Genomic DNA, 16,240 nt, shown 5'->3' on the forward strand with positions numbered 1-16,240 from the left:
TGGCTTTTAATCTTATGTCAGAATGTTGTGTGCTGTTTCTGGTGTTTACTGTGTGTTTTGTACATGTTTACAAATTTTATGTTGCACAAATAATGACCCTTTGGGCTTATAATAAACTTTGAACTTGAACTTGGATAATCAAATAAACTAAGTGTTCATCTTGAAATATAATAGCAATACAGAAGGTATTCTTATGTTTACCTACTTCATACAAATCAGTGCAGATTTCACAGCAGAAAGACACATGAACCACGAGCTGAAGGAGCAGGTTTATTATTTGGTTGCATAAAATAAGCTTTTTTGAACCATTGCTGACCCTCAGGGACTTCTGAAGAGAATAATTTTTTCGTTGCCAATAGAGAAGCGAAAGTAAAAGTTCGGTTTATGATGCAAATAGGAAGCAGAGTTCCCCATAATGCAGTTCCAGCTCCCCCAATGCCTCTTCTCAAACTCCTATAAAGAAAGACACAGTATTAATGTTCCACAAACTCACATCAACAAAAAACTCTCAATCTCCACCATCAAGCTCCTGACAAAAAAACCCAGCACATTTTCACAACAACTGCATTTCACTGAGACATTCCAGTCTCACAGTACAACTCTAGAGAACCAACCTTTGCGATGTATTCAGCAATGTCCATTTCGTTTTCATACAGAATCGAAGCCATGACAGCGACCTGAAGAGCCTCCTGCTGCAACTCATAACTCATGTCTGCAAGAAGGATCTTAATCACTGGCTTCCCCATGACTGATGTGTTGCCGTAAGGACCGACTCTGTTTTAATGAGAAAATGCACAAGTAATTAAACAGGACAGAATCTGGAGATATACATGGTGTGGCGTGGTGTGGCGTGGTGTGGGGTGGTGGCGCAATGGATAAGACACATGCCTTTGGTGTGAGAGACCCGGGTTCGAATCCACTGTGAGACACCAATGTGTCCCTGAGCAAGACACTTAACCCCTAGTTGCTCCAGAGGCGTGCGACCTCTGACATATATAGCAATTGTAAGTCGCTTTGGATAAAAGCGTCAGCTAAATGTAAATGTATGTAAATGTAATGTACATTTTTTGTGATGGTCCAACAACTCTTCAAGACCTGCTGCCGTTTATGTGAAGGAATTACTGGCCCATAATACTATTATAAGATGCAACCAAACTTTATATGACGAGTTGGAATTGTGGAGTTATATTAACAAAAGTTTGGGGTCGGTAAGATTTAAGTGAGGGTTCCCACGCTTCTTGAAAGTATTTCAGACACATGGATTCAAGGCTGGGAAAGTCTGTGAAAACAAAGATAGGTCTTTGAAAGTGCTTGAATTAAACTTAAACTAAATTGTTAGAGTAGAATGGTGCAATTACAAAAATTGGCCTTTATGCCGAAGCCAGAACGAAACAGCGCTACTGATTGGTGAAGGCAGGAGAAAAGCGGCATGAGCGGACGGATCGTGATCACGGGCAGGCAGCCTACATGATGAACACGGGAGAAGCGTGGAGATATTTAACTAGCTCAGTGCCAGGAAGAGCAAATTCAATGTTTGGTTCATAAAAATGGCTAATCAAAGTTCCAACGAATAATGGCTAAAATATGTTATAGGACCCTATTTTAACGATCTGAAACGCAAGTGTCAAAGCGCAAAGCGCAAGTAACTATGTGGGCGGGTCTTGGCGCTGTTGCTATTTTCCCGGCGGGATAAATGACTCTTGCGCCCGGCGCAAATCTAAAATGGGTTGGTCTGAAGTAGCTTCATTATTCATAGGTGTGGTTTGGGCGTAACGTGAAATAAACCAACCAGAGCGTCATCTCACATTCCCTTTAAGAGCAGGCGCGCTTGTTCTAAAGCGGATTCCTATTATAACGGCGGATTTCCCAGACGCGCGCCAGGAGCGGTTCACAGCCAAGGAGAGCAACGCTCTCGTCAGGGACGTTGGGGATGGAGAAACCCACCCAAATTAACTTCGGTTAAAAAGGCGTATGATAATCTATCTATCTATCTATCTATCTATCTATCTATCTATCTATCTATCTATCTATCTATCTATCTATCTATCTATCTATCGTAATAATGTATAATTTGCAAAAATGAAAACTGCTGCTTCTGTGTAGATGAGAGAATCAAAGTGTATGCGCGTTGTGCACACGCTACATTGATTATGGCCAAGCATGCGCCCTTAAAATAGCATATGAATAACATGCGCAACGCGCCACTGACTTTAAACCATTTTTTCCTGGTTAGTGGCGCAACAGTTTTCTAAACCTGCAAAATAGCATGAAGGAACGTTTGCGCTGGAACACGCCTCCTTTTTTGCGCTGAACCGCCCAGGGAGCGCAAGTTCATTCCCTAGTTTACCGACGTGCTTCTGTGGAGGAAATTTGTGGAGGAGTATTTCTGCTGTTCCAAAAGCGTAAGTGTTCTTTAAGTCCCTCTGTGGTGAAAATTTAGCTCTTAATGTTGTTTATATGTCTATGTGGTGTTTTTAATATGCTTTAAGACAAACCATGTGTAAATTCATAAGTCGACAGCATTGCTGAGTATTTCCTCCTTAAAACTGCAGTGAACCAAAGACAGTCTCAAAAACACGCTTTGAAATCACTGGTGTTTCTGACATCACAAACGACCTTGTAACCAATCAGATCAACGTGTGATCGTCAACAAGTCGATCGCTGAGCTGAGTGAGTGAGTGGAGGCGGGGCTCATTTGCATATTCATAGAACTGTGTATACTAAATGAGGGGCTACAGGGGGACTTTAAAACCAGACTGAGGTCCCATGAAGTCACCCTAACAGTCTGAGCAGCTTTAAAGGGATAGTTCACTTTGAAATTAAATTTTGGTATGTTTTAGCTTACTTCAAGAGCATCCAAGATGTAGGTGTCTTTTTTTCCGCAGTAGTTTAAATTGATATTTTTAGGTCAAACCGTTCTTGTCTGTCAGTCATATAATGCAGGTCTATGGTCACTGTCTCAAAGAGCATGCACAGAGTCCAAATTAACGATATAAATACTGTTCGTTTTCTCACACAAACCGCTCGTTTCGTGTCTTAGGCCATCAATGTGTACTTACGATGGGGAATTGTTTAATTTGGACGATGGGGAATTGTTTTAATTTGGACTCTGTGCATGCTCTTTGAGACAGTGACCATAGACCTGCATTATATGACTGACAGACAAGAACGGTTTGACCTAAAAATATCAAAATTGAAACTACTGCGGAAAAAAAGACACCTACATCTTGGATGCCCTTGAGGTAAGCTAAAGCATACCAAAATTTAATTTCAAAGTGAACTATCCCTTTAAGAAAGCGAGTGATTAGAATATGGGACCCTAATGGTTGATCATTTACCTTTACAAGCTGTGCAGAAATTTGCAGCCACATATAACTTTAGGGTAGAGAGTGCCCTACATAATACCATTGGCACAGGGCAGTGCTCTGGAACCAACCCTCTTAGTGTACACCAATCAGTGAAAAGCTTCCTCCTACAAGCATAGATATTCCTGGTGGAAGGTGCTCTCGAATTCAGGATTGTATTTTGCACCTTTATATCACAAGACCTCAACAGTACTTCTGGCTCCTCAGCAGCCAGACAGCTGTAGCCGATCTGGGCTTGGGTGCCAAATCTGCCTCTGCAGATGAAGGAGAAGGTCCGGACTCCTGGGTTGGCTCCAGGACTCCCCATTGAGAAGCCTGCATAACATTGGGAACCATAGTCTCCATGGGCAATTCGGTGCCACTAGGTGCTTCCTGTGGTGCCCCTGAAGTATCCTGTTGACAGTTGGGAGAATTAGGGGGGTCGGGGGAAAGCCATAGAGTAGAAGATCTGGCCAGGTTTGCTGTGCCACTGGACCAATTTATACTTCTGTGTTGAATTCATGCCGTAGCTACGTCATAGGCTGTGTGTAGCACGCGTAGCCAACGGTGTACCCTGAAGTGCACTTCACAAAAATGTAACAACGGGTCAATTATATGCATACCGCAAGCGCTGTGATTGGTCTGCCAGAACCCCTCCCTCGGTTTTCACATGCTCCCTCTGCATGTGTAATTGCATGTCAACACGGACAACGATGCAGAAGTATAAATGAAAACAGACGCGTAGTCTACAGCGTAGAGGATACGGCGTAGGTCCAACGCAAGTATAAATCCAAGTATAAATCAGCCTTTAGTTGTTCCATACGGCCACAACAGTACTGAAGCCCAAGCGAGAACACTCTTGGTGCACTAATCCTATAATGGTTTTTGACCAGAAGAACAAGAATTTTTTTTAGTGCTAATGCCTCAGCTCACTGTTGATAGAAGCACCAGGAACCAGTACAGAACATCAAACGAGAACAGCGGAAGCGAAAACACTTGTTATATGATGCAAATGAGAAATATATTTATATATGCCTTTATAAAAATATAAAATAAAATAAAAAACAGTTATGTAAAAGCTATGTGTAATGCTATGCTATCTTTAATGCTACTTACCCAAATAGAATGCTCAATATCAAACAAACAGCTGTGCGAGACATTCTGCCGATCTGTAACGAAAAAAACATTATATGGTTGTTCCCGGAGTGAACACACAGTTCATGATAATTAATCAATATATGGCTTTCCACGGAGCGAAACCACTCTCAGATGCCACTTATACATGTTTCATAAACTAAAAAAATCTCTGAGTCTTTAGGTTCGAGTCGTTCGTTCATCACCTGACAGCAACATAGGCCGGGGTTTTCAAACCCATTGTTGAATGTAGTAATAAAGAGTTGGTTAATGCTTTAAACTCTGTATGATGGGGAAAACACTTTGATAAAGCAAAGATATTTGTTTACAGTGGATCTAATCTTCAGAAAATATTATAGCATATAATACAAAAAAAATTGACTTTTCTATTACTACTTTTGGATCAGCTGTAGCCTGTTATTTATTTTTCTCTGATACATCCCCTTGTTATAAGATTTATGTCCTTTGTGTTCATTTAATTACTGAATAAAAATAGTTAACCATTCAGTAGGCTATAGAAAACAGAAATATAGGAGGATTTCGTGCAGTATTCAGGGTAGTCTCAGCCTCAGTGACGCCCACGAACCGTCTGATGCATATGGCACACTTTTCTAGAAACACTTCAGGAGTTTTGAAGTCGTGATCTGATTGAATTCTACAAGATGTCCGGGAGACGTGTGTGTCGCGTTCTTTATCGGTCCGCCTGGAAACAAATGCGGTGACGCCAAAACCTCTCGTCGAACAAGAAAGCCGTTGTGTTTACAACTGTGACAATGAGTGTTTACCAGGATCAGCTAAATGCCTGGCGTTGTTATTTAGTCTCTCATGATAGATCCCCTTTCCTTTTGCTTCTTTATTCCCAAGAAACTGCTCCATATTAGCCTGGCAAGCCAGACCTAAATCAAGATGTTAGGTCTGGCAACTCACCATAGACACGGTTCAATCCGAGGGGCGGGATAAACGGCTGTCTTTCAAATTCACTCTGCACGCAATAGGACAGCACTTCAACCAACCAGAGCGTTTGCCCAACAGCGGAGCTGCTAGTTGATAGATTCAACTTTTGAATCTGGCCGGCAAAACTACGAACACATCTTCCTTTTTTAAGAATGACTTAAGTGCCGTTCTTTGCTCTTTTCTCAAAGAAAAATTTAACTCCAAGTCCTCCAGAGTCCGCCAAAGCCGATTTGAAAGACTGTTCGCCAGCAGCAGCCCCCATTCTTTGTTTTCAAGTAGCAGGGAACCATCGCAACTCTGTCGTCATTATATAAAGCCCGCCTGATGTGATTGGCCTGACCCAATTTAGGTTTTTACAGCTCCGAAAGTCAATGGAGAGTTGCTAGACTACCCTGGTGCGTCTAGATTTCTAGGCTAGCTCCATATCGCAAAATGCAAACAAATGCTGCTCTTTCTCTCTCTGTCGCTATTTCTCTCTTTCTCGCTGTCGAAGTAACCATGGCAACGGATAGAGTATCCTTCCAATATGGCGACCTTCCCGAAATGCAACGCTGAGTGAAAACATTGTGACGTATCTCCTCAATCGTCACACCGTGTCCTAACTACATGCGACACGATAAGATTCCAGCGACAGGCAGTTTTGCAACAGGACTGTTGCGTGGTGTCGCAACGCCTCCCCACATTTGTACGTTGATGGGCGTGGTTTTCACCGAGCGGGAAATGTCAGTAGCACCTCACTGCAGTACACGAGATCCAGGGGACGGAGTTGGATCCAGATATAAGGGGTGGAGATTGGTAGGTTTAGGGGTGGGTTTAGGGATCAGGGGGTGGAGATGGGTAGGTTTAGGTATATGTAAGGTGGGAGGAGTTGGATCTGGATCCAACTCCTCCCCCTGGATTTCGTGTTCTGCAGTGAGGACCCCCATCTCCATATGCTCTACTTCTATAGTCGCGTCGCGTTCAACGGAATTAATTTGCATAAAGATGGGCATCGGCCAGCATTTTGATGTGCAGCATTTTTCCAAATGAAGCGCCACCTTCCCAGAATGCTTTGCGGGCACGTTAAAATCGCTTGACGTCACCCATAGGAATATGGTTGAGTGCGGCGCGACAGAAGTGTCGCACAGACAAGTGGATCAGCACCGATAATCTGTCCACACTTGACTGTGAGATGTCACAACGTCAATCAAAAATCATAGCCAATCAGAACAGCCTGTGGGCGGAGTCTCGCAGCAAGTGCACAGCACTAGAGAGTAATCTTGACTGCACTCGCAAGAAAATGGTTAAGCTACATAATCAAATTCACAAATATTACACCCTTTAAAAAATACATAGGCTATTGAGTTACTAAAACAATCTTTGTCAAATAATACACTTTTTAACGTTCCTGTTTTAATTTGTAATTTCAAGATCTGAGGTGAATTATATCCATTGTTGCTTTTACAGCTACAACGCTGGAGCACTAAATGATATTCAAAGGCACATTTCACGCTTTTAACATTAAATAAAGCACATAAACAGTACTTGAGATTATCATCGCCACACTTTGTGTGTGTTGTTCCAGCGCGACGTCGCAGAAAAATAGTTTCTAAAATAGAATCGTCGCGGCTGGACAAAAACTCTAATTAACATGGAAAAGTTAGGACACGGTTAGCTGTGACTTGACTGCTCACATTATATGATATGCGCGATAAACCCCCGTGCTGGGTTGCGTCGTCAAAACCATTAGCCATATTAAGCATGATATTTAGCATTTCGACTTTTTACAGTCAGTCATCATTTGTTGAAAAAGGATTTATCTCTCGTTGTCTCTGAGAGAATGTGCGCCGAAATCTCATCACTTTTTACTTTCACTTTCTGTAGTGAATTGACTGGATTTTGAGCCTTTTTCACCAGCATATCTCTCGCTCAAAGTTTACACATTACCTGTGTGATATCCACTGACTCGCCTTCAGGATTTTCAGCAAAGCTTTGATTATGTTGATAGGGCTTAGAAAATAAACAAATATCAACAAATTACAGTATGGGAGAGGCGGGACGATTGAAACGCGGGACGGATGAAACACTGAGATTTTCTTGAAAACCACGTCATGTAGGGGGAGAGTGGGGTGATTTGTGCCAGGGGGGAAGTAGTTCCACCCTTGTTTCTGGAAAACCATAGAAGAAATTGGTCATGTGACCACATCATTTTGAAAAGCAATCACTTTTACTCGTCCTCCAAAGAAGAGAGACACATGGCATGAGAGTTAAGCATATTTTAGTTCAAAAAACTTTTTTCCCTTTCAAAGTAAAATTTCTATGATTAAGGTTTTTTGATTGTAGTGTCTGAAAAATTATAGACAAGTTTGAAAACATTTCACACATGTTTTAGTGCTTTAGTAGGCTACACAATGAGTCTACAGTTAGCATGATGTTGGCTCTTAACTGCTGGATCATGCTAGTTTTTCAAACTTGTGGGTCCGGGGTGATTTGTGCCAAAGGGCCTGGGTTAAGTTGTGCCAGATCCAGACCACCTAGACCAGGGTTCACCAATCTCGGTCCTGGAGGGCCGCTGTCCTGCAAAGTTTAGCTCCAACCCCAATTAAACACACCTGAACCAGCTAATCAAGGTCTCATTAGGCATACTAGAAACTTTCAAACAGGTGTGTTGGAGCTAAACTCTGCAGGACAGCGGCCCTCCAGGACCGAGATTGGTGAACCCTGACCTAGACCTACATTCTCACAGGGGATAATCTTGAGAAGTGAGGAGATGGGCATGCCTCATCATTGTTTTACTTGGGCCTGCCTGTTATTTGTTTAATTTAGCTAACACTGATTTCAGTTTTGAGTTTGCACCATGTTATTAAAGAGAAGTTTTATTCCGTTTTTAAGTGCCCTATGTCACAATAGGATGTTTAGAAATTAGCCTAGTCACTTTATTCTTATATGTTACATAATTGACAGACAGCGCTATGTCAACAGGCATCTATTACCAAAGCCTTTTTGCCTGAAATGATTCACAAATATCATATATTGTGTTGCTATGGTGCTCTAAATGGTTTCTAGGGCGTAGCTTGATAGCTTCACAATGATCCTGAGAGACTGATTGGTCGTCTGAGTAAAATGAGCCCGCCCCCTTGTCTCTATGACACTGTGATCCAGAGTTATGTTCAATACAAAATCCCTATGCAATTGACCATATAGGAAAAACACATGCTATGGTATTCCAGGGTGACTATATCTAAATAAACCTTAAATTAGTCATTTTGTATTGAATTTATCTTGCTTTCATATAGCATTATGGTTCATAACATTAAAATGTTCTGTTTTACTTCAGAAATCACTGGCACAATTTACCCCCAATGTATTCCCCCAAAGGCACAACTTCCCCCGCACCAGGGGCAAGTTGTGCCATGAGACCACTTTTTTTCCAAGAGCTATATTTCTGAAACCATTTTTTCAGATCCAAAGTTATTGTTCTCAGGGATGCACCACATCCTGAAATACATGTACATCCTTAAAGGAGAACTCCGGTCAATTTTAACATTGAGCTCATTTTTTTGTACATTTGGAGTGCTGTCAATACAGAGAACAACGACATAAATCGGTGTTGCCTACCTGTATTTACATCCTGTTTTCGGCCGAAGTCCATAGTAATCGATTGTCGAGTTCACGCGCGTGTATCATAGGTACTAAACCTACAAATTTACAAAGCCTACAAAGCCTTTATGCGTGCGGTCATAACGCTTATTATCCTGTAGGCTATAGCCTATTTAAGTAATTCAATTAATATAAAGGGGCGATTTGTCCACGAATGGCTTAAATGAACAACTACTAGTCGACTAGAAAAAAAAAAAATTAGTCGGAGGCAGCCCTTATTCCACATTATTTTCGAACCAGCAGGCCATTTAGACTATTTTAGTACAAATTATTGGCTTATTTTTTATAATTCTTGATAAAATTAGAATATATTAAGTTATATTAAGACGCTACACTGGGCCTTTACTTCTTTTAAAAAATGCGGGTCAGGAAGCGGGTCGGGTACAATATTTTCTTTTTCTTTTTTTGCGGTCCGAGTTGCGGGCAGGTTAGTTGAAAACGTTGGTCGGGTGCGGTTTGTTTATACATTGACCCGCGCATCATTGATGTAGATATGAATCTAACTGGAAAAACTTGTGAAAAGATGTCTTTTAGTTTGAAACTTTTAGTACTTTTAGAGCTCTGCAGCCATCTACTGGTTAAAGTGATTTTTTTTTTCTTAGACTAAAATCTTACACTAAACCATGTCAAATTATCCATGTTATCCCCATGAATGAAAGTTAGAAATGTGGGTATTTTATAAGGCAAATTTTTTAAAAATTTTTTTTCTTTTTGGAGAATTTTTCTTTTCTTTTTTTGAACATTTTGTGGAGTAAAAATGTCCAAATGTAGAGTAAAAACATTAATAAACTGAGTAAAATTACATTTGTTTAAAATATATATATTGTTACAAAATTACATTTTGTTGCCTGGGGTCTCTCAGACCCCAAACAGCCTAACTGTAAACCGCAAACGAACAGCGCACAAGGGTTAAAGTTGTGGAACATAGTGCAGAACAAAGTGCAGCCATAAAAGTTCCTCAAAAAGTTAAATGAAAATAAATACAAATAAATAGAATGAAGAAAAAATATACCTATGTAGAGATGTCATTTAAAGGGTTAAGTTATGTTTATGCACTAAACAAGACCAATAAACTTGATTTATTAACCTATTAACACAGTATACCCCATTTTCCCATGATATATGTACTATATATATATACTCACTATATATATGAACTATAGTTGCCGCTTGAATTTTTGACTAAGTATACAAAAAACTATAGATCTCTTGTAAGATTTGTTTGGATGATTCTAGAGACCTTCATGATTATGTAGATATATATATCTGAAACAGACAGGGTATATATACACACACAAGTGCTGACAAGGTGACGAGAAACAGCTGAAAGACAATGAACAATCAGTGACAGACAGGATCATGGGAATTGTAGTGAAAATGCATAGACACCGTGAAAACTGAGGACCTCTAGTGTTTAACCCAGGGAACCACCAGACACTGTGACAATTTGACCATAAATAATAATAATAATAATAGGCCATAAAGATATTAAATAACATTCATAACTTTCTTCTCTTCAGTTTACTTCCTTACAAACATTTCTAATAAACAAATATTTGCTGCTATACTTTAATGACAATTTTTATTGAGAAAAAAAAAAAAAAAAATAGAATTACCTGTGGCCTGTGTATTCACGAGTACAAATAGCAATGCAGATTAAGACGATTTCCTAGGCAGATATTGACTTGGGACTATATTGGGGTGAAGCACAGAAGCACTGCTACTTGGGCGCAGAGATATTTCTCTAGAAGTGGTGTTGCGTGTTATCTCTGCGCAGGCCACAAGTAGTACATTTTTTTATGGATCACTTTTACTCAGGACATGCTATCCGGCAACAAAGCATTCCATTCATTATGCTAAGCTAAGCTAAGCTAGCGGCGGCGCTGCCAGACTAAGACAATGCATGCACTGAGACAAAAATGCTTTTGCCCACCTATCTAAATGAAGGAAATAAGGTGAATAAGCCCTATTTAAAAAAACGGTGGAGTGTTCCTTTAAAACTCATCTTCTATCACCAAAATAGCATATTTAAAAACATTTTTAAAAAAAATCTGTCATACCTTAAAATAGCTTGAATGTAACTTGACACCGGTTCTATGAATATGCAAATGAGCCCCGCCTCCACTCACTCACTCAGCTCAGAGATCCACTGGTTGACGATCACACATTGATCTGATTGGTTACAAGTTAGTTTGTGACGTCAGAAACACCAGCGATTTCACACTGTGTTGGACAGAGAGAAACTTTGGTAATTTCTTGTTTCCACCTCATTCCCTCTGTCTCCCCCATGACTTTCTATTCTTTCTCAACTGTCTCAGTAAATAGAAAGTGAAACAAACAAACACTGGAACATTGTTATTTTCCTTCTTGATATAGGCAGCGATGTCCTTCTCGATGTTATTGCATCTCCACGGACGTGTCCATTCTTGATCTCGGCCTTTCTGTCAGACATGGTTGTTCTGTAAAACAAATAGGGCTCAATCTGGGAACACTTGAGCCACACCCTCTTCAATCTTAAAGGGTTAGTTCAACCAAAAATGAAAATTCTATCAGTAATTACTCACCCTCATGTTGTTCCAACCGCGTAAGACCTTCGTTCATCTTCGGAACACAAATTAAGATATTTTTGATGAAAAATGAGCCAAGTCTGAATCCTCCATAGGCTGCTATGTGACCGAAACTTGCTGGCCCAGAAAAGTTATTAAAGAGATCGTTAATATAGTCCAAGTGACTCCAGTGGCTCAATCTTAAGTATATCAAGCGACGAGAATACTTTTTGTGCGCAAAAACAAACAAAAATAACGACTTTATTCCACTATTCATTTCCTTCTCTCTGGACCTCTAGTTGATTCGCGTAGTGTTTTTGCGCTGCGCGTCTGTGTACACGTCATCACGCATCACACACATGACCGGCGTCGGCCAATAGTGAGCCTACGTGGTGACGTGTACACAGACGCGCAGCGCAAAAACACTACGCGAATCAACTAGAGGTCCAGAGAGAAGGAAATGAATAGTGGAATAAAGTCGTTATTTTTGTTTGTTTTTGCGCACAAAAAGTATTCTCGTCGCTTGATATACTTAAGATTGAGCCACTAGAGTCACTTGGACTATATTAACGATCTCTTTAATAACTTTTCTGGGCCAGCAAGTTTCGGTCACATAGCAGCCTATGGAGGATTCAGACTTGGCTCATTTTTCATCAAAAATATCTTAATTTGTGTTCCGAAGACGAACGAAGGTCTTACGCGGTTGGAACAACATGAGGGTGAGTAATTACTGACAGAATTTTCATTTTTGGGTGAACTAACCCTTTAAGTACACAGTAATTGCTCTATAGCAGGCACTGGTTTTGGACATTATGATGACAACTAGATGAGTAAAGTTCAATTGGAAGAAACTTTGATGTTAGCTTTACAAAGACGTATGAATGTTTTAAAAGTGGAAAGAGAAAGAAAGACATTGCTAGCATGAATTAACGTGTTATAACACCACTGCTAACATTTTTGTTATCAAGAATTGACATGTTGCTATCATGATTTAACATGTTTTACACACTTGTTGACATGAATTCACATGTCGCTAACATGATTTCGAATTTTGTTAACATGAATTATGTTGCTAACATGGTGGACAAAGCTGAAATACTCTATTAGAGTTATTGTGTTAAAGTTTTGACCCCCTCAATGAAAGCATATGGGACTTTTATGATTTTTAATCTTCATTTTTTAGGAAAATCATAAGTGAGATCAGCTGTAGCTTTAAAGCTCTATAGGAGATACAGTCTAAATCTGGGCTCAGCAGAGGCAGCTTCAATAGTAGATCAGTATATTGGCTTTGTTAATGCAGCATCGCACACAAGCATAGCTTTCACTAGCATTGTCATTTTAGATGTACTCTATATTTGAAGTCAATTACAAGTGTTTGGTAGATTAAGAAATACTGAGTGCACCTTTAAATAAATTATAACAGATGAAACAAAAGAAATCAAATGACTAAATGACTAAAGTTTCCTGCATGTGGCTGCTGACAGTCATCAAAAAAAGTCTCAAGTGTTTCGCAAGTTTTTATATTGTATTGACGTATACAATGTTATCTATTAAGCTCTTCAACCCTTCCTTCAAGTCTTCTATGCCCTTCTCATGTGAAATGAACAGCTTGCTGCTGTCCAATGTAGTTTTAAATGTCTCATTTCTGATTACCCAAACATAACTAGTTGGACCATATTTCTGATCACCCAATAATTGGATGATTGGATTTTTTAAAAATATAATGCTTAATCACTAACTATAGATGCCAATGTTTTTCAAAAATGTATACTCATCACATATGGATTTTTACACCAGTGGAGCCATTTTAATGATCATGAATGTTACAAACCACAGGCTAGTTCTATGCAAACATGTTTCAGAATAACTTGGTATAAATCTAGGAAGTTTATCCAGCTCTCTTATCAGAATTGGATAACCAATAGCATGACATGACTGCTCACTGACAAGCTAACTATTCATGAACTGTAACTCACTGTAATAAAAGAGGTACCAGAGATACAAACTGGTGTTGATGTTACTGTCCTGTGAGTAGATACATGACACTGTAAAAATATTATCATCTAAAAACAAAAGCCCTCACGTATCAGTAAGTGTCATGGCACAATAACATAAACTGAAACCAAAACCAACTATATTATTCAGAGAACAAGCAAGATCAGATTTTAACTTGTCAAAAGGTGTGTAATGTACATCAAAAAAAGAACCACATACACGTCGTCATGCATGAGCCAGATATCTGACAGTTCTGTTCACTGTATTCTCTAGACTGGGTAAACACAGCTAATTATTATAACATAAAGTCAATCATGATCATGATGAAATAAAAAGTCAAATCTATAAGATTAAAGTTGAAATTATGATATATTAACTCATAATAATGATATAAACCGTCAAAATGATGAGCTTAAAAATCATAATTATTACATGGAAGTTATAATTATGAGATAAAAAGTCAAAAATATAATATATATAAAAGTATATTATGATCATATTTTCTATAAGATTAAAATCAAGACTTACTTTGATCTGCTGATGGTGGTTGAGTTTGTGTTCCATCTTTGTAAATACTTTTTTTTTTTTTTTTTTTTTTTTAATCTTTCTGGTTCGGAGTATTGAATGGCAGTAGCCTACTAGAATACTGGTATAAGTATAATCAGCAAGGATAAATGGCATCTCAGTTAGCGAGTGCATCTAAGTTAAAGGGCACCTATTATGCAAAATTCACTTTTACATGGTGTTTGAACATAAATGTGTGTTGGCAGTGTGTGAGCAAAACCACCCTAGAATGATAAAAATCCATCCAGTAGTTTTTTTACTATCTCAATAAATCATAAGCACTGTCTCAGAACACCCTGTTCTAGATTTTCCTCATTGTGACGTAGAAATGAGCTAAGCCCCACCGACGTGATTTGATTGACATCTGGTTTTGGCATAGACCCTGCCCTCGGTGATCTGCATCCTCAGCGACAGCCGGTAATGTCTCCTAAGAAGTGTGTTGTGGGATGTAAGAATGGACATACTAGTCTTCACTGACATCAGAGCCACTGAAAACGCAGCGGATGGAGTTTATTTATGAAGAAAAGGCACCACTTAAACTTCCTAAATACGAGATTCATTTTCTGACTGACTGTTTAGTGTTTAGTGAACGAGGGTCAAAGTTAATCCTAGAGTGTGGATCGTTGCCTACAGTTCGCGATCCAACGTCACCTCCAGAAAAAGTAAGTGTATTTTATGATTTTTGAGCAAATAGTCATTTCAATCGATGTCAGCAAGTTCAACAACAAATGCGTCTAAAGCTATTTATTGTCGTCGTCATAGGATGTCTCAACAAACAACGTCAGACAGTTTTATGTCACGTAGGCATTTTTTGCAGCATTTACAAATGTAAATAAATTAAGGTCTGCTCTATCTCCATAGACAGTAGGCTATATAAACGTCTATCTCCCTCCCCTTAAGAAATAAATAAAAAATTCGTTTGTACTTCACAGTAGTGTGTGTGTGTGTGTGTGTGTGTGTGTGTGTAGTTTAAAAAAATTGCGCGAACGTTATCACAGTTCGTGTGTGTGTGTGTGTGTGTGTGTGTGTGTTGCACATCCATAATGGCAAAAGGGATGCGATTAAAACTTTGTAAGTACAGAAATGTATCAAATAACCATTCCGATACGTTTAGTCCATTCTCATTCGTGTTTATTCTGTGCCGGAGTCTCTTCATCATCTAGGTCCAGCAGCAGGGCGGGGATATGCAGCTCATTTACATTTAAAGTGGTACACACAAAACAGCTCTTTTTAAAACAGGCCCCAAAAATGACATTTTCAAATGGTTATAATAAATTAACTGTGGCGTATTTTGTGCTGAAACTTCACAAATGCATTCTGGGGACACCCAAGACCAATATTACATCTTCTAAAAAGGGGCATAATAGGTGTTAATGACTGTTATATTGTCTGTTTTGAAATGTAAATAATATAGTCCTTAAATTTATTTATTTATTTTTGTATGGTATCTATTTATTTTTTTTATATTGGGTTTCATTTGTGTTATGGTAACGGAGGTCTTTTATTTTGACGTTCGCCCGCGTGAGCGGATATAATGCGCATATGGTCCAAACATTTCAGTATGGAACGAGACCCAGACGTACATGGTTGTGGTATCATCAAAGGTTTACGGTTTGCAAGGAGTTTAAAAGGATTTAGCTCCTGGTTTAAATGGAGAACAAGGTACGGTTATAGACTTCCTGCTATCTTTGTTTTTTTTTAATTTTTTTTTATTAAGATTAATTGTTGGTTGTTTTGTATAATGTTTAGGTATGTTTAAGTCATTTAATCTTTACTTATGTGGTTTTGATGTATGTCTATTTCAAGGTTTATTCATTTTGGTATTTTGTTTTCTTTTGTACAAGCTTTTACGTTGATTCTCAACGAGTCAATGGTGTCCAACGGTGATCGTATGTGATGACGGACATTCAAATAAAGTATGTGAGAATCATCAGTCGAAGAGTCCAACCTTTTTTAAACCAGGCAGCTACAGTAAAAGCTTGCCATCATCAAACCGCTGTATTGCTTCAAGGAACGCCATGGTTGATGGAGGAACTTTAATGTCGGCGCGCTCGTCGTGGACTA

The 16,240-nt window shown here is 39.1% G+C and overlaps 1 long non-coding RNA gene across 1 annotated transcript; it reads right to left on the minus strand.

Annotated features, from left to right (window-relative positions):
- Window positions 1-258: 258 nt before the first annotated feature.
- Window positions 259-7,517, minus strand: LOC311278043. Its single transcript, XR_014625373.1, has 4 exons — window positions 7,359-7,517; window positions 4,461-4,513; window positions 615-774; window positions 259-453 (listed from the first exon to the last, which is right to left on the minus strand). It is a non-coding gene; the product is annotated as an uncharacterized lncRNA (long non-coding RNA).
- Between the last annotated feature and the right edge of the window lie 8,723 nt (window positions 7,518-16,240).

The sequence above is a fragment of the Rutilus rutilus genome, assembly GCF_951802725.1.
Source record: "Rutilus rutilus genome assembly, chromosome: 19".
Lineage (NCBI taxonomy): Eukaryota > Metazoa > Chordata > Actinopteri > Cypriniformes > Leuciscidae > Rutilus > Rutilus rutilus.